This window comes from Carcharhinus amblyrhynchos, chromosome 17 (assembly GCF_965287045.1).
Source record: "Carcharhinus amblyrhynchos chromosome 17, sCarAmb.v2.hapA, whole genome shotgun sequence".
NCBI classification, from domain to species: domain Eukaryota; kingdom Metazoa; phylum Chordata; class Chondrichthyes; order Carcharhiniformes; family Carcharhinidae; genus Carcharhinus; species Carcharhinus amblyrhynchos.
This window is the reverse complement of record NC_137340.1, coordinates 9,547,561-9,567,478: the sequence shown is the minus strand read 5'-3', so window position 1 is coordinate 9,567,478 and position 19,918 is coordinate 9,547,561. Positions and strand designations below refer to the sequence as shown.

Below are 19,918 nucleotides of genomic sequence, written 5' to 3'. Positions count from 1 at the left end.
AGTGCTAGTTAATTGAACTGGCCACGCCAAATTCTCCCTCAGGCTGTCCGAACAGGCACCAGAGTGTGGCGACTAGGAGATTTTCACGTAACTTCATTGCAGTGTTAATGTAAGCCTACTTGTGACACCAATAAATAAATAATCAAAACCAGCCACACTGGTATCTTGGTCTTTGAATTGTAAAGATTCTGCAATACTAAGGAGAAAAGTCCTGAGAGATGTCCCAACAGTTCAGAAAACCTGAGCTCCCTCCTGCAGATTATTGCTGCAGTTATGAATGAGGCAGGTACGGAAACCTCGAAAGTAATAATGGAGATGCTTTAGCCCCTGTCGTTGTCCAATAGGTTCAAAGTTTTTGCAGCTTGTGTGGCTGAGAGCAGCAACTGCAGGGTGGATGTGCAAACTGACCACAGCACAATAGTGTAGTCAACCATTTGAGTGGAGGGAGTGAAAAGGAATATAATGTATTAGCATGGCCAGAGGATTGGTTAATTCGCAGGAAGGAGAGATTTCCAATTTGGCAGACTGTAACCAGCAGAATGCGACAAGGACCAGTGCTGAGGGCTCAGCTATTTACAACCTATGTTAATAGGGGAGAGGGAGTAATATACCTAATTTTGCTGTTGATACATACATAGATGGAAATACAAGTTGTTTGGAGCACAAAAAAGAGGTTGCAAAGAGATTCTTTATATACATTTTTATACAGATATGGGTGTCACTGGCTAGGCCAATGCTCATTGCTAACTGCCCTTGTGAAGGTGGTGGTGAGCTGATTTCTTGAATTGCTGCAGTCTATGTGGTGTAGGTGCATCCACAGTGCTATTAGGGAGGGTATTCTAAGATTTTGATCTCGTGACAGTGAAGGACCAGTGATACAGTTCGAGGTAATCATGGTTTGTAGCTTAAGGGGGGGGAACATGCAGATGGTGGTATTTCCATGCATCTGCTGCCCTTGTCCCTCTATGGACTAGGTGAATGGGTAACAGGGTGGCAGGTGGAGTATAATGTGCAAAGAGTGGAGGTGCTCACTTTGGTTGTAAGTAATCTGAAACTGAACATTAAAGGGGAATATTTTGATTCAGCCAAAATGAGGGTTAGGAGCAACAGGGTTGTAGAAAATTGGGCAGGATCCATCTTCATTGATCTTCCTTGCTAAACCTCTCACCAACTACTGGGTAGATCTTAAGCTTGGATCAGGAAGTCTTATCAAAAATAGGCTCAAGTTTCAATTATAATATTATTGAGATGTCTATTAGCATATTGTGGGGTAGATTTTAATCTTCACCACCAGGATTGAAATCAACTGGAGTGGAGGGTTTTAATGTTGCAGAACGCACCAGTGGGTTATCTAACTAAAAACAGGAATTGGTTGGGTTTGATAGTGAGTGGGAAAACCTCTCTGCCAGTGGATTTGAAGATGTAATACCCCAAGGTCCCCTTATAAAACCCACTTTGGGACAGGCATATTGTAGGGGCGACTGAAAGGAAACATTAGGAAGGAACCCCTGCTGTTTTTAAATAAGAATATCTGCTCGTGTAGCTTACCATCAGATTAATAATTGATGTAAGTTTCAGTCAGTGCTCCTTCATGTTGTGTTTTCTTTGACGTTTTACTGCCAGGATTTTACTTGCTACAAAGCGAATGCAAATTGGGGGTTTTTCTATCTTGCGTTCCTCGGAGAATGACAAAGAGGGTGAACAAAGGGCTGGCAAGCAGGTCAGACTGCCTCAAAGACACTTCCCCTGCCTGCCCTTTACATCTGAAGCCATATCAAGAACAACAAGATGCATTTATCTAGCGCCTTTAATGTAACAAAATGCTCCAGGGAACATTACAAGAGCATTATCAAACACAGGATAAAAGCAAATTACTGCAGAAGCTCGCATCTGAGACCAAAAGAGACAAGGATCTCTTGAGGCAAGAGACATGCGACAAAGGGGTCGTCTGAACGCGAAACGTCAGCTCTTTTTTCTCCTTACAGATGCTGACAGACCTACTGAGATTTTCCAGCATTTTCTCTTTTGTTATTTAACACAATCTGGTGTTGAATCACACGAAGACATATTAAGACAGATGACTAAACACTTGGTAAAAGTGGTAGACTTTAATTTGCTTCTTAAAGGGGGAAGGTGGGATAGAGTGGTGGAAATGGTGAGGAAGGGAATTCCACACCTTTATGCTTAGGCTGCTGGATGCACATCCATCAATAATAGATCAATGAAAACTGGAGATATGCAAGTGGTCACAATTGGAAAAGTTCAAAGGTCTCGGAAGACTGTGGATGGTTACAGATATCGACAGGGTGGAGCAAAACCGGGGACAGATTTCAAAACTAGGATGAGAACCTTATAATGAAAGCAAATTATGTGGATGTTGGAAATTGAAAAAAGACAGAAAGTGCTGAAAATGACCAGCAGGTCTGGCAGCATCTACGGAAAGAGAAAATGATTGGTGTTTAAAGTGGAATATCACTCTTCTTTGTTGAGAACTTTAGAACTGAGGCATTGACAGACCAGGGGCCATTATATATCAGCAAATGCAGGAATGGTTGATGAACAGGACACAGTGCGAGCTAGGATATGGACAGCAGACTTTTTAATAAGCTGAAGTGCACTATGAATTGTAAAAGTTGTGAGACTGGGCAAGAGAGAATTGAAATAGTTGAGCCTGGAGATAACAAAGGCCCGCAATGTGGGTTTGGGTAGCAGGTGATCTGAGAGAGATTGGATATGGGCAATGTTATGGAGGTGGAAAAACAGGGACTTGAGCTGGCGAGGATATAGAAATTATCAGAAAAGTATACAAGCAAAGTAATACGTGCTAAGGATGTAACAAAGAAAAGCTGCCTTCACACTGTACAGTTTCCTAGGCAGTGGTGTCTGAAAAAGTCATACGGACTGGAAACGTTAATTCTGTTTTCTGTTGCCAGACGTGCTGAGTTTTTCCAACATTCCCTGTTCTTATTTCAGATTCCAGCATCCTCAGTATTTTGCTTTTATTTTTGTGACAGAGTTATGCTCTTCGCTAGAATCAGTCCTTCAGTCCATATCCACCATAGGACTGGCATTGCAGAAGGCTGTCAAGGTCATGCAAGCCCTATATATTTTTCTGACATGTCTCATTCCTTGCTGCCATAGGGAATATCAGCCAATATACAGCTCACAGATGTATCCATCAGGTAACCACTATTAGGTCTGTATCAATTTCATTGTTTTTCCCTGTGAAAAGCCGGCAGCAGAATGAGAGGGATCTGCAATTTTATACAATTTAGACAGGACTCCCTGAAGTCCAAGGCATCATTCTTGGCTTTGCTTACAATGATGAACTACAAGAGTATCCATTTCATCACAACACAGACCATCTGTGACTATCCAAACAGGATCACGTAAGGGAATGTCCACTTTCCAGACACCAGATCAATTCCTCACTCTCACAGCAAAAGGTTGCCTGCAGGAGCACATCGCTAAGGATTTTAATTTTCTGTCTGCTGAAATTAACGTTTATTGAAATACCTTCATCGTATGGGCTGCAGCAGTTCGGGGAGGCAGATTAACTCTATTGTTCCTACAGCTAATTAGAGACAGACAATAAATGCCTGCCTTCCTGTTGACACTCATAACCCAAGAATGAATTTTAAGAATTATTCCATTCAATCAACTCACGAACAGTCCCTTCCACAGCTGCACAGTGCAGTGGCTAAGTGCATTATCATCAGCAGAGGTCCCTGTGTCAATTCACCTGACGTAGATCCATGGGTTTCATCTAAAATGATTCACCAAAGATGAAATAGATTATCTGAGGGCACATGAAATAACTAGGGCTGCGATAAACATCATTACTCCTCCAGCTGTTAACAATTTCTTAGAGTCAGTCCATTCAATTTGGTAGTACTGTCGTAAACAACTAACTCACCAGAAGGAAAGCTCAGTTCAAAATTGTTAACTCCCAATGAAAATCAGTAGTACTGGCATCAGTAATACTGGAGTTCCACTTAAGATGTACAAGATCAGGTCAGACAAGTTTTATCAGTGCCCTTCCTTTCATTTCCAATTTTAAGTGGATTTTCCTTGGTATTTAAATCAGGAATATTTCTGATACAGCATTAAACACGAAGCTGGTTGGGTTATCAGGCAAAGTCATAACTGCACAAAAGCAAAATGTTGCAGATGCTGAAAATTTGAAATAACAACAGAAAATACTCAGCAATATCTCAAGCAAGGGAAACTTTCAGCTTGAGGAATGTTCTATCAGAACATAACCTTGGTTATCAGTTTAATTCTGAATGTTTTCCAGCTCTAACACATCGGGTGTCTGTCTGCTCTCTAAACAGGACTGTAACATGACACTCTGCACTCTCTCCTTTAGCCTAATTGACTTTTAATTATTCATCTAATTATGTTGAATGGTCTACTGATTTTGAACTTTGTCCACCTAGCAGATTATCATGTCTATTTTGGGGATGACCCCCACCCACCCTGCCCAAAAACGTGCCCAACCGAGGCACATAAAATTCAGTCTTCCATTTCGTCCTGACTTTGGAGCTCTAAAGCCCATGGTACATTCCTGCACCGGTGTCTCTACATCTAAACTACCAGCTTACTGCTAGTCTCAATACTAAAGCTTAAAAAAATACACAGCTGGCCCAACTCTGGTGCTCCATTACCGAGACTTATTGTACAGCAAATAAGAAATAATTTATGAACATCATTTATTCTTCAAATTTTATAGAATTCTTTAATCAGTTGTAGTAAGACTATGAATACATAATTTTGTAAACCCACAAGTGACTGAACACTCCATAAAGAATTAGCTGGATTAAAATAGCAATCAGTTACAACCTCCCTGTGAGACACTAGCTGATTTATAGAGGATGAAGTCCTATAGTCTGCAGATTGGATTACGTGTGGTACCTCCCATATAAAAAATACTAACACCAGAACTAGTTCACGTAATAATATTTATAATTAATACGAACAAAACCCAATGGATGCATCAGCAATTTTACGATGAGAGCATACAGCGGAGCTTCCCACTGCAAATTAATTGTAAATTCTATTGAATTGTTATAATGGATAGGGAGGAGTCAAAAATTAAAATGCATTTTAACCTAATTTCACGGTGTACAGTAGATATTTGATGTTAGGAGATCTCACATAGCATTGCTCAGGATGATTCACATTGATAGCAGCAGGAGCAGTATTCCATATTAACACTCAGAATATTATTCAACTGCTAATATGGAGCTCTGTCTTCAGGTTACAAGGTCTAATTGATTAAAATTGGTGCATCCTGAGATTACTTACCTTATATTTCCTTGTTAGGAAAGTTTCTCTTCATGGTAAGATTTATTCATTACAAATGAGCACCCTTTTTTTGCAGTGAAGATCATGAGTCTGTCGAAAACAGCAGAAAAGCACAATGCAACAGGAATAGCACATTCTCGACGGTGGAGGTAGATCAAAAAGGTACAGATTTTTCAGAAATACAATGATGACTGGCGTCAGTTATACCTCAATTTGAGGATGTCTTCTCAGGGTCCTGAGATCATGCCATGGTTTTTCATGCGACTGACGGCCCGATTCACAACATTTAGATCTTTGAGCACGTGGGACATAAGTATGTAAGAACTAGAAGCAGAAGTAGGTCATCTGGCCTTGAGCCTGCACTGCCATTCAATAACATCATGGCTGATCTTTACATGGACTCACCTCCATTTGCCTGCCCGCTCACCATAACCTTTAATTCCTTTAAGGTTCAAAAATTTATCTATCCTTGCCGCAAAAACATTCAATGAAGTAGCTTTAACTGCTTCACTGGGCAGGGAATTTCAGAGTCACAACCCTTCGTGTGAAGAAATTTGTCCTCAACTCAGTCCTAAATTGGCTCCCCCTTATTTTGAGGCCATGCCCCCTAGTTCTAGTTTTACCCACCAGTGAAAACAACTTCCCTCCTTCTATCTTATCTATTCCCTTCATAACCTTATATGTTTCTATAAGATCACCCCTCATTCTTCTGAATTCCAGTGGGTATAGCGCCAGTCTACTCAGTCTCTCCTCGTAAGCCAACCTTCTCAACTTCAGAATCAACCTAGTGAATCTCCTCTGCACCCCCTCCAGTACCAGTATATCCTTTCTCAGGTAAGGAGACCAAAACTATATACAGTACTCCAGGTGTGGCCTCACCAGCACCTTATACGTATCGCTCAGAATATAAAAACAGATAGCAAAAGTTTCTACAAATATATTAAATGAAAGTCAGTGGCTAAAATCAACATTCGTCTTCTCTTCCTCTAAAGGACCAATGTAATAACTGGAAATGAGAAAATGGCTGAGGCATTGAACAGGTATTTTGTGTTGGTCTTTTTAAGAACATAAGAATTCAGAGCAGGGGTAGGCCATCTAGCCCCTTGAGCCTGCTTTGCTGTTCAATATCATGGTTGATCTTTTTGTGGATTCAGCTCCACTTACCTGTCTGTTCACCATAACCCTTAATTCCTTTACTGTTCAAAAATTTATCTATCCTTGCCTTAAAAGCTTTCAATGAAGTAGCCTCAACTGCTCCACAGATTCACAACCCTTTGTGTGAAGAAGTTCCTCCTCAACTCAATCCTAAATCTGCTTCCCCTTATTGTGAGGTTATGCCCCCTAGTTGTAGTTTCACCCGCCAGTGGAAACACCTTCCCTCTTCTATTTTATCTATTCCCTGTCATCTAATCTTATATGATTCTGTAAGATCTCCCCTCATTCTTCTGAATTCCAATGAGTGTAGCTCCAGTCTACTCAGTCTCTCCTCATAAGCCAACCCTCTCAACTCCCAAATCAACCTACTGAATCTCCTCTGCTTGCCCTCCAGTGCCAATATATCCTTTCTCAAGTAAGGAGACTAAAACTATACACAGTATACTACGTGTGGCCTCACCAGCAGCTTATAGTCCATCCCTCTAGCATTTTCCCTACTACAGAGGTTAAGCTAACCGACCTATTGTTACCTGCCTTTTGTCTACCTCCTTTTTTAAACAGTGGTGCCTCACTTGCTGTTTTCCAATCTGTGGGAACTACCCCAGAGTTTTGGTAAATTACAACTAGTGCATTTGTTATTTCCCCTGCCATCTCTTTCAGTACCCTGACACATTCCATCAGGACCAGGAGACTTGTCTGCCTTTAGCACCATTAGCTTGCCCAACGCTACCTCTTTCGTGATAGTGATAGTTTCTAGGTGCTCACATGCCACAGCCTCCCTGTCATCAATTTTTGGCATGTTATTTGTGTCTTCCACTGTATAAGTCTTCCATTTATATCTGAGGAAATAAAGGAAGGTATCAAATTGAAAGAAAAGACATACAAAGTTGAAAAGATTACTGGGAACCTGGAGGATTGGGAAATCTTTAAAGGTCAGCAGAAAGCCATGAAAAAAAGCTACAAAGAAAGGTAAGATGGATTATGAGAGTAAACTAGCTCAGAATATAAAAACAGATAGCAAAAGTTTTTACAAATATATAAAATGAAAAAGAGTGACTAAAGCAAACATTGGTCCTTTAGACGACAAGAAGACAGATGCAATAACTGGACATGAGAAAATGGCTCAGGCGTTGAACAGGTATTTTGTATTGATCTTCACAGTGGAAGACACAAATAGCATGCCAAAAATTGATGACAGGAAAGCTATGGCAGGTGAGGACCTAGAAACTATCATTATCACTAGAGGGGTAGTGTTGGGCAAGCTAATGGGGCTAAAGGTAGACAAGTCTCCTGGTCCTGATGGAATATATCCCCGGGAAATAAAAGAGGTGGCAGGGGAAATAGCAAATGCATTAGCAGTAATTTACCAAACTTCACTGGACTCTGGGGTGGTTCCCACAGATTGGAAAACAGCAAATGAGGCGCCACTGTTTAAAAAAGGAGGTAGACAAAAGGCAGGTAACAATAGGTTGGTTAGCTTAACTTCCGTAGTAGGGAAAATGCTTCAATCCATCATCAGGGAAGAAATAGTGAGACATCTGGATATAAATTGTCCCATTGGTAAGATGCAGCATGGGTTCATGAAGGGCAAGTCATGTTTGAATAATTTGGCGTAATTCTTTGAGAACATTGCATGTGTGGTGGACAACGGGGAACTTGTGGATGTGGTGTATCTGGATTTCAGGAAGCATTTGACAAGGTGCCGTACATAAGATTAAGGTGCATGGTGTTATGGGTAATGTATTAGCATGGATAGAGGATTGGTTAACTAACAGAAAGCAAAGAGCCGGGGTAAATGGGTGTTTTTCTGGTTGGCGATCAGTGACAATGGTGTGCCTCTAGTGTTGGGACTGCAATTGTTAACGATTTACATAGATGATTTGGAGTTGGGAACCAAGTGCAGTGTGTCAAAATTTGCAGATGATACTAAAATGGGTAGAAGAGCAAAGTGTGCAGAGGACGCTGAAAGCCTGCAAAAGGATATAGATAGTCAAAGTGAGTGGGCAAGGATCGGGCAGATAGAGTACAATATTGGTAAATGTGAGGTCATCCATTTTGGTAGGAATAACAGCAAAATGGACTATTATTTAAATGGTAAAAAATTGCAGCATGCTACTGTGCAGAGGGACCTGGGTGTCCTTGTGCAGGAATCTCAAGGAGTTGGTTTGCAGGTGCAGAAGGTAATTAAGAAGGCAAACGGAATTTTGTTCTTCATTGTTAGAAGGATGGGGTTTAAAAACAGTGAGGTTATGTTGCAGCTGTATGAAGTGCTGGTGAGACCACACCGAGAGTACTGTGTACAGTTTTAGTCTCCTTATTTGAGAAAGGATATACTGGCATTGGAGGGGGAGCAGAGGAGATTCACTCAGTTGATTCTGGAGTTCAGAGGGTTGGCTTATGAGGAGACACTGAGAAGACTGGGGCTATAGTCATTGGAATTCAGAAGAATGAGGGGAGGTCTTACAAAAACATACAAGATTATGAAGGGAACAGACAAGATCGAAGCAGGGAAGATGTTTCCACTGGCAGGTGAAACTAGAATTAGCCGGCATAGCCTCAAAATAAGGGGAAGCAGACTTAGGACTGAGTTGAGGAGGAACTTCTTCACACAAAAGGTTGTGAATCTGTGGAATTTCCTGCCCAGTGAAGCAGTTGAGACGACATCATTGAATGTTTTTATGGCAAGAATAGATAAATTTTTGAACATTAAAGGAATTAAGGGTTATGGTGAGCGGACTGGTAAGTGGAGCTGAATCCACAAAAAGATCAGCCATGATCTTATTGAATGGCAGAGCAGGCTCAAGGGGCCAGATGGTGACTCCTGCTCCTAATTCTTATGGTCTTCTGAAGACCAACGTAAAATACCTGTTCAATGCCCCAGCCATTTTCTCATTTCCAGTTATTACATCCCCCTTCTCATCCTCTAAAGGACCAATATTTACTTTAGTCTCTCTTTTTCATTTTATATATTTGTGGAAACTTATGCTATCTGTTTTTATATTCTGAGCTAGTTTACCTCTCATAATCCACCTTGCCTTTCTATATAGCTTTTTTCATGGCTTTCTGCTACATTCAAAGATTTCCCAATCCTCTAGGTTCCTACTAATCTTTGCCACTTCGTATGTCTTTTCTTTCAATTTGATGCTCTCCTTTATTAGCTCAGATATCCATGGCTGATTATCTCTTTTTCTACAGTGCTTCCTTATCACTGGCATATACTTTTGCTGAGAGCATGTGGTAGTGGTATCTGGAATGCAGAACTTGCCTCCTTCTCTTTCCTTCTCATCTGCCTCACCATTAAGACATAAGGCTCAAAACATGATGAAACCTGATAGACAAGTTATTGCCATTTTGAACAAATGTTATCAAGCTCCTCCTGTTATGATTGTCAATGCTGATTTTTTTTTTCTTCTAGTTTGAGAGTTGAGGAAACAGGCGCTAGTCATGTAGATTTTTTTTTAGCCATTGGAACACAGTGTTCAGTATTTCGCAGTTGATTATGCAGTAGCTTTGCAGGAATGCATGTGGAGTTGGCTTCAGCAAGGACTTTAGTGCTTGTTCAACTGTCCCCCAATTGTGCAGGAGGCATTGCTGATGGAATTTCTTTAGCACTATGTATCGGTGATACACAAACCAGGTCTCCCTGCAGTATAGGAGTGCAGAGATAACAACTGCTCCATACACCAGGGTCCAAATTTTCACTCGCATATCGGGAGCACAGAGATGGCGGAATTCCCAGTTCCATAAACACAACCTTCTGATCAGCCTGCCAGATGAGTATCAAAGCTGTAAATGTTGTCCAACTGCTGGCTGACCCTGGAACAGATGGCGCATCATGTGCTTTCCCAATGGAAAAATTGCTATTGTTGCTGTTTAATCAAAGTTTACACGACAGAACCACTGAAAGTCTGGAGTTGATTCTCAAGACACAGCCATGAAGAGAGCATCATCCCTGCCATTAATACCTGGTACAGATATTATGTAGTCATGTAGTTAGCTGCAGGACAGGTGAATGAGTCATGCACGGTGGCTTGGTCACTATTCTACACTTGTCTTCTTGTCATCCATCTATCAGGAAGCACCCACAATGTTAAGTGCTGACCAGGTTCTTCACAGCTACTGATGGTCATGGCATAACTGTATGATTAAGAAGGAAGAACTATTAGGGCTGTCAGTGGCTAAAGAACATAGATTCATAGCTGCAATGTGCTAGGCACCAAGTATCTGCACAGAACCCTTTTTTCCAGCAAATTTTAGCAGTAATTGTTGATGTGTTAAAAATAGTGAGGGCATCTAAGCACAAAAGTGAATGGGAGCATTGTAATCTGAATGGCTCACAAACCTTTCTGCCTTACATTTTATTCGTAGATGGTCACACAGAAGATATATAGGGGAAGGGATGGGTCCACCCACTCCAGGCTTCAACCTCACCAGTTTTGGTGGAAGAGTTCCAGAAGTGGAGATAGTCCCCTACCCTGCTGGCCATCGTGATGCCTCTGCAGCAACCAAGATGGCCTTGGTTCAAATTGCAACTGCGGTAAGCACTGCAGGACACCACCAGTGCTCATGGATTCAGGTCAGCAAAAGGTTCCATAAGCCTCTTACATTCTGGCAAGATGAGTAGTTGGCTCCTCCACAGAGAGATAAAAGGAAAGGGTCACGTCTACATAGGGTAGCTAAGTTGTAAGAGGTGAAGCATACCTCCAACATTGATAATTGTAGTAAGGGCACATAGAACACATGTAAATGAGTACTGTGATGCACAGATGCAGTGAAGAGCAATATCACTTCATGCACTATACATCAGGCTAACATAAATTCATGTTGTTGCAGTTGAAAAGAGTGAAAAATGCCATGGGAGTGGTCTGGGCTGGGGATGAGTCAGCCTGGATGACATGCGTCAGTCTACAGAACAGATGGCCATGGAAATCGTCAGTGTTGAATTCACCTTGGTAAACAGTGGTAATAGTGAGGTCACGATGTCAGTTCACAGAGCACAATGGGATGCTGGCATGAGAAAGGAGTGCAATGGTGCGGTTACATCATAACAGTCATGCGAGCGTAGTTAAGGCAATAGCATGCCTCAGAAGGGTGCATTCACAATGAGAACAGCTATACCTAAATAGCTCCTTTTGTGTCTCACACCAATCCTGGCTCTTTTTCCTTTACACCGCCCCCCCCCAGGCTCTCTCATCCCTTGGACATTAGGAGAAAGGAGAGATGTCCAAGGAGGCGGCATGACATTTGATGAGTCCACACTCTGCCAAGTCAGATGTCAGACACTAGAAGAAGGGATGTTGATTTACTGAGCACAGTGCGACATTGGCATGACCTTGTATATAACACATTAGAGCATCGACTCAAAATATTTATTTACGCCGATATATGACTCAGTGCGTGTTCATAAACTGGAGAACTGAAAAAGAATGGTAACATTATGAAGGTGATTCTTAGCAATAAAAATGAGGGCATCACACTGAGGCCCATCTTGTAAAGAGGATCGATGTTGTCAATTGATTTACTATGTTTTGAAGGACTTCATCCTTCTCTGTCCTATCACATAAGAATTACAAGTTCAAAGGCTTCAAGCACTGTGATTTTCCTTGCATCTTTCACTGGTCACCCAAGCTTGACTTTAAGGGAGGCTAAGTTTTCGACTGTATGAACACAATCAGATGCAGATGCATCTCCAGCAAGAGTGTTGTTTGCAAGGCATTTAACTACGTTGCAGTGTAACACATTGGCCTCGGTTTAGGGGTCACAGCTCAAGGCTCTGTATCATCCAGGTAATATTGGTTATCTGCTATGTCCACCATTTTGGCTGCATTTGCATTGCAGGTGTCACAGTGTGCTTTGTGCAATAAGGTTTACACACAAGCCAGGAGGATTGCAGTGGTGCCCTTGTTAGAAACGGGACAATTGGCCAGAACCTTTCTTTCAAAAGGTTGTGTTGCACCATTATGGGCTCTTCATGCGCAGTATAACTTATTTGTATAAATACTACAAAATATAATCCTTTCATCATGTATAGAGTTTGAAATCTGACATTGTCATTCTTAGCATTGTGAGTATGATTTGATTGTGGACCATGTGGTGACATGGCTCCTCATTTGCAGTCTTTGGTGTTCTTGTGAGTGGGCTAGTTTGCGAATGACTTATTACCAGGAATGTTTGCAATGTGATGAGGCCCATGTATATGATGGTGAGACTTTCAGCCATATCAGCATGACTAAATCAAATTTTCCCTTGTGAAAGATAGGCAATCTCTTGAGCAACTGCGGAATCGGTGTACAATGTACTTCAGGTGGACGTAGGCCACCAGAGATTGGCTGATGGCAGTTGTGTTGTTGGAGGACGTTATGAAAATCTATTTTGCACAAGGACCCATTTGACAATGATCTTCTTCTGCAAAGACTCATCCTTGCTACATGGACATGCCATCTAGCTGCTCAGCCATTGGCTAATGCTCATACAGATCTGAATCATTAGAATGGACACGGGCTTTCTCCTCCTTTTACTCACCTTCCTTGTCTTCAGAGGGTAGAGCTCTGCTCATGATCTCGTCATCAGCCGTTTTTGAACATCTCCATTATGCAATGTTGTGTAGCATGCAGCACACCATTATTATTCTTCAAACCCTTGGTGGGACATATTTCAGAGCTCCACATCTTTAAAATGCCAATGGCTTGCTCTATGGTACTTCTAATAATGATAAAGCTGCTGTTGTACTCTGCACTCTGCCTCTGTTTTTAGTTTGTAAAGTGGGTAATTAGACATGTTCTTATGGAGTAACCCTTGTCCTAGAAGCCAGCCATGGATCTGAATCAGTGGCTCAAAAAACTGAGGGAGTTGGGAGCAACCAAGTATGAAGGAGTTGCGACAGCTGCTGGGGAAGTTACAAAAGTCTGAGGTTACGTACTAACGTACTCAAGAACAGCACCTTCCCTGCTGTCATCAGATTTTTGAATGGATCTACTTCACATTAAGTTGATCTTTCTCTCCACCTAGCTATGGCTGTAACACTATGGGCGGGATTTTATGACTCACTCAAGCAAGATCGCAAAATCTCACCTCAGGCCAACGGAGATTTCCATTCTGCGAGCCTCGCCATCTCGGAATTGGGGCGAGCGAGGTGGTAAAATTCCAATTGACGTTCTGCACTCTCTCCTTTCTTCCCCTATATACGGTATGCTTTGTCCGTACAGCGCACAAGAAACAATACTTTTCACTGCATACCAATACATGTGACAATAATAAATCAAATCAATCATGAAGGAAAACTTGTTGTGGTCACAAACCACCTGTCTATTAATTGAGTGGAAGGACTTCTGGTTGACAAAGGGAAATTAACGTGATTTCCTCAAACAAGGCGTCATCTATAGCTTTAGCACAGCTGTGTGCTGCTGCCGACTGGAATATATATCAGACATGCCTCCTGACGATCCTCTGAAAGATCATGAAACAGAGATGGTGGAGCTTCACAACTACATTCTACAGTTCTGTCATGGAGAATCATATGGATTCAAAGCATTGACTTTGTTTTTCTCTCCACAGATGCTTCTGGACCTGCTGAGTAATCCAGCATTTTCTGTTTTTATTTGAGGAGATGAAGAATAGAAAGTGGAAGATGACTAAATAAATTACTGTGGCTTGGTGTTTTTAATTCATTGAGGGCCAAGATAAGATTTCAGGTTCATTCAAATTGCTGTTGGACAAAGAAAAAGAAACATTTACCACATAAAGAAATAAAAGAAGTTGTGCAAAATAGGAAGATTCTTTCAATGAGGGATCACAATCAACCATATCATAATTGGAAATGCCCCATAGTTTAGGAATTAAGTTAAGTAAACATAATGCTATATTAATGGCTTAGTATATCAGGAAGCCTCAATAGACTGCCCTGAACCTGATCTGATTGTGTAAGTGATCCCGATAACACACAAACAACAGTAGGTCTGGCACTCTGGGGTCACAGTGATTTTATCATAATTAAGTCATGTCCTGGGATTCAGTACTACCAAGGACAAATATCTCGGCAAAAATTTCATAAAGATTAATTTTGTGATGTGAGGGAAGTTTACAAGTAGATTAACTGGGGAAAATGATTTATTAACTCCCCAGTTCAGGTGAAAGGGAACATCTTTAAGTGCCTGCGGGACAGCGTAGATGATAAATACTTAAAAGCAGCAAATATAAACAAAACAGTAATGCTCTGAAGTGAATGGTAAATAGCTACTGAAATAATACAAATCCTGAAGGTTCTGAGCTTGTGTGTTAAAGTGTTTTCATGATTTGGAATTTCTCCAGTATTTGTTCTGTGCCTTCACTGTGGCATGAAACTTGGTTTTAATTTTAATTTCAATTGCTTGGCAGATGGGAAAGCAGTTAAAATAAAAATGGAATCTCGCATTTCACTCTAGTCTGGCCAACTTGGGTTGTAAATTGCAGTTGGGAAGACCACCTCCTCCAACCCAGTAAGGTCCTCTTTAACAATGCAATTGAACTTCAATTACATTAGCCTGAGGCTTAAGGTAGAGATCAATGGCAGCTTCCCCACCAGGTAAAACTTGTCTGGCGCTGCATTAATGACCAGCAAAGACCCAATAAGGCAACTTATTTCTTCTCGGCCTTTTGGCTAAGATCAAGTGTAGTATCGACATGCTGCACTTGGTTGAAGTCATTAGGTTATGTTTCGGCTTCATTTGAAGCAATTTTTTAAAGGGGCATCTCGGCCTTTTGGCTAAGATGCAAGTGAGATCAAGCCTTGGAGGAGGAGCTACACCTACTCCAATCAGCTTGGATCAAGTAGATCAAGCCCAAGACAGGTGGTGAGAGCCCTGTCTTGTCAGCTTGGATCAGGAATGTCTCAACTTGTTGGGACTCTGAATTGGGTTTAATTTGACTTGATTGGATTGGAATAAAGTTTAAAAAGAAATTTAAAAACTTATTTCTCTCCAACCACCTCCCCCTCTCCCGAGGGCCAAAAGGAGCAGGGCCCTACGTGGAATCCATGTCCTGCAGTGCCTTTGGCTTCCCTCTTCTGCCACCCTTCACAGCTCCACAACATTCCCATCCCACGTCCCCGATCAACCTCCAAGTTAAAATAGAGACACTGTTCAGACCCATAAGCATTACTGTGATGCTACTGTACCACATTGGGAGCAGTTCTGAGAAAATTCCCATCCCATAATTCAAAGAACACCAATTGGCCCCAATACTGAGAATGCAGGAGTCTTCAGAGACATATTGAGACCTGAAGTCAGATTGACAAAAAGGAACCTAGAAATAGACAGAGACACTAAATGCGAAAGACACTAAAATCCTCCAAAGAAAAAGTGGTGCCAAGAAGTGGAGAAGATCACCATGAACCTGAAATAGGCCCTAGACAGTATTGCAGGTTTCCCAACATGCCCACCTCATCTCGCAAAATACAATGCTTAAGAATGCCTGATGCCTGCATCGTGGTGTATCTGGTGAAGAATAGCTCTCTGACTATACACTCATTGTCTTCACGAGGTTGGGTAATGAGTTGCCATCGTATGTAGAAGGATATTCCTTGTCTTTCATTCTGTGTGTTGGTGATCCAGTGAGAGCTGGGACAGCAGACTGCCTCAGGATGAAGCCATCATGGCTGCTGCCACGAGAGCAGGCATTCACTGACAGGATAATTTGTGCATGTTCAAACTCCAACTACGTATTAATGCAGTAGAATCCTCTACAGTTCCTGCACTCTCCCCATTGACATGTGGGAGCATGTGTGTGTGCGAACAAAAGCTCCTTCTGCCACTCGCTATCCTGACAAAGCCATGTGCCCAGTCATCCTATGTCTGTCTGCTTGAAGGGAATAGAATGAATTCATCATTCCTTGCCTACAGTGGCTGGAATTTTACTGACATGCCAGCCCCGATTCCAGGGGCAGGCTCGGCTCGGAGAATGGCATTCTCTGTTGGCCTCGGGTGGGATTGTGCGAAACTTGGGCTGACGTTCCGGTAAAATTCCGCCCAGCGTCTTGATCACCTTCCTAATGCAGCAATGCCCGAACACTGGGATATATTTGTTATATATTGAGTGGTTTGGTGGCACAGTGGTTAGCACTGCTGCCTCAGTGTCAGGGGCCCATGTTCAATTCCAGCCGAGGGTGACTGATGTGTAGAGTTTGCACATTCTCCCCGTGTCTGCATGGGTTTCCTCCAGGTGCCCTGGTTTTCTCACACACTCCAAATATGTGCAGGTTTGGTTGATTGCCCATGCTAAATTGACTCGTAGTGTTGGGGGGATTAGCAGGGTGGGGTTACGGGGATAGAGCCTGAATGGATTGTTGTTGGTGCAGATTCTATGGGCCTAATGGCCTCCTTCTGTACTGTAAGGATTCCATGATTCTATATTGTCTGCTGCCATAGACCATCATCAGTAAAACCCATTCCTGTTTATTTACAGATCGACATCCATCTCCATACTCTACTTGAGGTTCCACTTCCCGTGGGGTCTCAGTTTTTTAGTCATGTGACATTATACCGCAGTTAGATCAGATGCTCCTGATGTTACTCTGCCGACAGCGATACAAGAACTACAGTAAAATGTAGCCTCTACTTTGCAATGCAGCTTTATGGGCAGAGCACACGCTGTTCCTCCTATATAATGCGTTGATGCTTGAAATAGGCATGTTAGAGGAAATAATGTGGGGAAAGTCAAGCCACATGCACCCTGCTTCATTGACGTATGGATGAATGTATAACCAAAATGTCTAATAATTAGCTTTAAATCATTATAAATTGCCTCCTGAAAAATGTGCAGAATGTCTATTACTTGAAAGATCCACATTACTAAGCAGATCCATTCAAATAGGCTAAAATTCAGCATTCATTTTCAGATTTTAAAACAATCTAGCAATAGAAATGTTGGCAATGTGTTACTAAATACATTAAACATTAAATCAAAAATAGTACTGCCTGCAAACTAAGTGCACTGTTTAAATGGAAGTATCTGCAATTCTTACAGCTCCACTCACCAACTGATTATTCTTGTGCAGGTACCATTACCATATTACACAGAGGTTTGCTGAACAGGAACCACATGTTCCTGGATCAGAAGGAAATCTTAAGCCAGTTTCCTTGCAGCATCTGACTGCACGCAGTCTTTAATAGAAAAAGGGATAAGGGGGTTTGAAATGTCTGACTTTCTAATAGATGATTAATAATAGATTTTTTTTATACATGAGAGCAACTAGAAATTACATTCTCATCTGACAAAATGCTCCATTCAGTAGCCATCAAATTATCTGCAGCTTAATTGATTTGGAAACACAAAAGGATTTTGACTCATTCTTGGCAGTCTTTTTTTTAATAATTGGATGTGGGCGGCACTGGTTGGGCCAACATATTTTGCCCATCCCTAATTGCCCTTGGACGGCCTTTTCCGATGCCATTTCCTGGAGGTGGGCAATAAATATTGGCCAGCGAGCAATGCCAATGCCCCATGGTTGAATAATAATCAAAAAAAAGTCAACTACATTGCTGTGGATCTGGAGTCACGTGTCAGCCAGACCGGGTAAGGATGCAGATTTTCTGATGGCTTTTCACAGTAACACTTCCACGTTTATCATTCGACTTCCACCATCTGCCGTTGTGGGATTTGAACTTGGGTCTCTGGCTTCCTCGTCCACTAAAAATATTTGGCTTCCTGGTCTCCTACTTTTTGAAACTTCTATATTAAAATCATAACATGAGGCAGCACAAAAGGAAGCCATTCACCATATTGTGCCTTTAATGGCTCTCTGAAATAGTTATCCAATTACACCCAGTCTATTTCTCTTTCTTCATGGGCCTGCAAATGTTTCCCCTTCTACGGGTGAGGTCTTCTGACTGTTTACGCCAGCGTGATCTTCTCATCCCACCAATGCCACACCCCTACTGCCGTTTCCCAATGTCATGGCGTCGATTCAGTGGGAAATCTCATTGACGGCAGCGGGATCAGAAGATCTGCTGCCGACTCATGGCAGTCTGCCTCCTGTCACTGCAGGAGGGCCAGAGAATCTTGCCCTCTGTTCCTCCTGAATCTTCAGGTCGTGGATTCCAGATCATGGTCACTCATTCAGTGATGTAAATTCTTCTCCTCACCTCCAGCTTTTCCTGTAAATTACACCCTTCCTAGTTTTAAATTTATAAAATCAAAGACATAGGCCGGAATCTTACGATTCTCTGGTTTCGCTGCAGTGAACAGAGATTTGACTGGGTGCCAAATTCTCCATCTTCGCCGCAGCAGGAGCAGAACGTGAAAGGACAGTCAGATCACAACGAGTTGTATTTTTGTCACAAATACAAAGGATATTGTCCAAACATGAAGCTTGAAAAATAATGTTAATTTATTAAAGAGAAGAAAAGATCTAAAGAGGTTGCTTGTCATTTAGAAGCTGCAAACAATGAACTTCAACGTAAATCCTTCGAAAAGCACCTTCAGATGCAGAGGTGGACTAATTACCGAGACAATTGTGTGTCTTGTCCTAGCTAATGTAGAGAGAACGTGATGGTCCAAGTAGTTTTATTTTCAACTTTTACTTCCTTTCTCCGGCTTTTGTGTGGACTTACAAATATTTTGATATCTCAATTGTTCTTTTATTGAGATATTAGAGGTTATATGTTCTAATTAATAGGATTTTATTAACAACATCATTGTTTACAGTCTCAGAATGATAAATAAGGTGATAAATGGGTTGAAAATCTGAGGAGTGGCATTCACTGTTGGATGGCTGCTCCATTAACCAGTGATCATCTGGATAGAGCACTTGTGGAGTGTTCAGAGAATCAATCTCCTGAAGATGATGGTTCAAATCCTTGTCACATTGCTTCTGTAGCGTAGTGTTTATTACGTTCACCTTACTCGCAAAAGGTCCCCAATTCGAAACCAGACAGAAACATTTCCTATTCTTTTACACATGTTGTCGGTAAATAATACCTCTGAGACTAGCCGTGAGTCAAAGTACAGCAGGTTTATTACAAAAGCTTTTGGGAGAAGCCCAGTTTCCTAAAGTGGTTCACCAAACTTCTCCCCAAATATAATTAAGAGTAAAATTTTTTATACATCCCGGTTCCGCCCCTAGTTACGTCCGCACTTCTCCAGGATGTCTGTCATGGTTCACCATCCATCATGTGGTTATTGCTGCCTCAGCGATTTTATCCTTTGCGTAGTCCGTTGTAATCGTAGCTGTCCCAAGACCACAACTATTTCCATTCTGTTCCTCTAGTGTGATAGGTGGCAGGGTGGGTAGGTGATGAAGTGAGGTCAGGTTGGGTTGAGAGTCAAGAGGGGTGGTCAGTTGTACAGTTACCCAGTTTCTTATCCTGTCCAACATTTCCTGGGTAAATATCCAGCTAAGTGAATCAGAATATCCTAAAGGCACCAACTCTAACTCAGAGTTTGAGACTTTTCAAAGGGTTATTAAAGCTGAGATATTACTCAC

General features: G+C 41.7%; 1 protein-coding gene and 1 non-coding gene across 3 annotated transcripts in view; one reads left to right on the top strand and one right to left on the bottom strand.

Moving 5' to 3' along the window:
- Positions 1-19,918, bottom strand: part of pcdh15b (protocadherin-related 15b) — a 1,349,261-nt gene that overhangs the window by 1,008,229 nt on the left and 321,114 nt on the right. The gene's annotated exons all lie outside the window — the stretch shown is intronic.
- Positions 15,078-15,269, top strand: LOC145354599 (U2 spliceosomal RNA). The gene has a single exon (XR_013888872.1). It is a non-coding gene; the product is annotated as a U2 spliceosomal RNA (small nuclear RNA).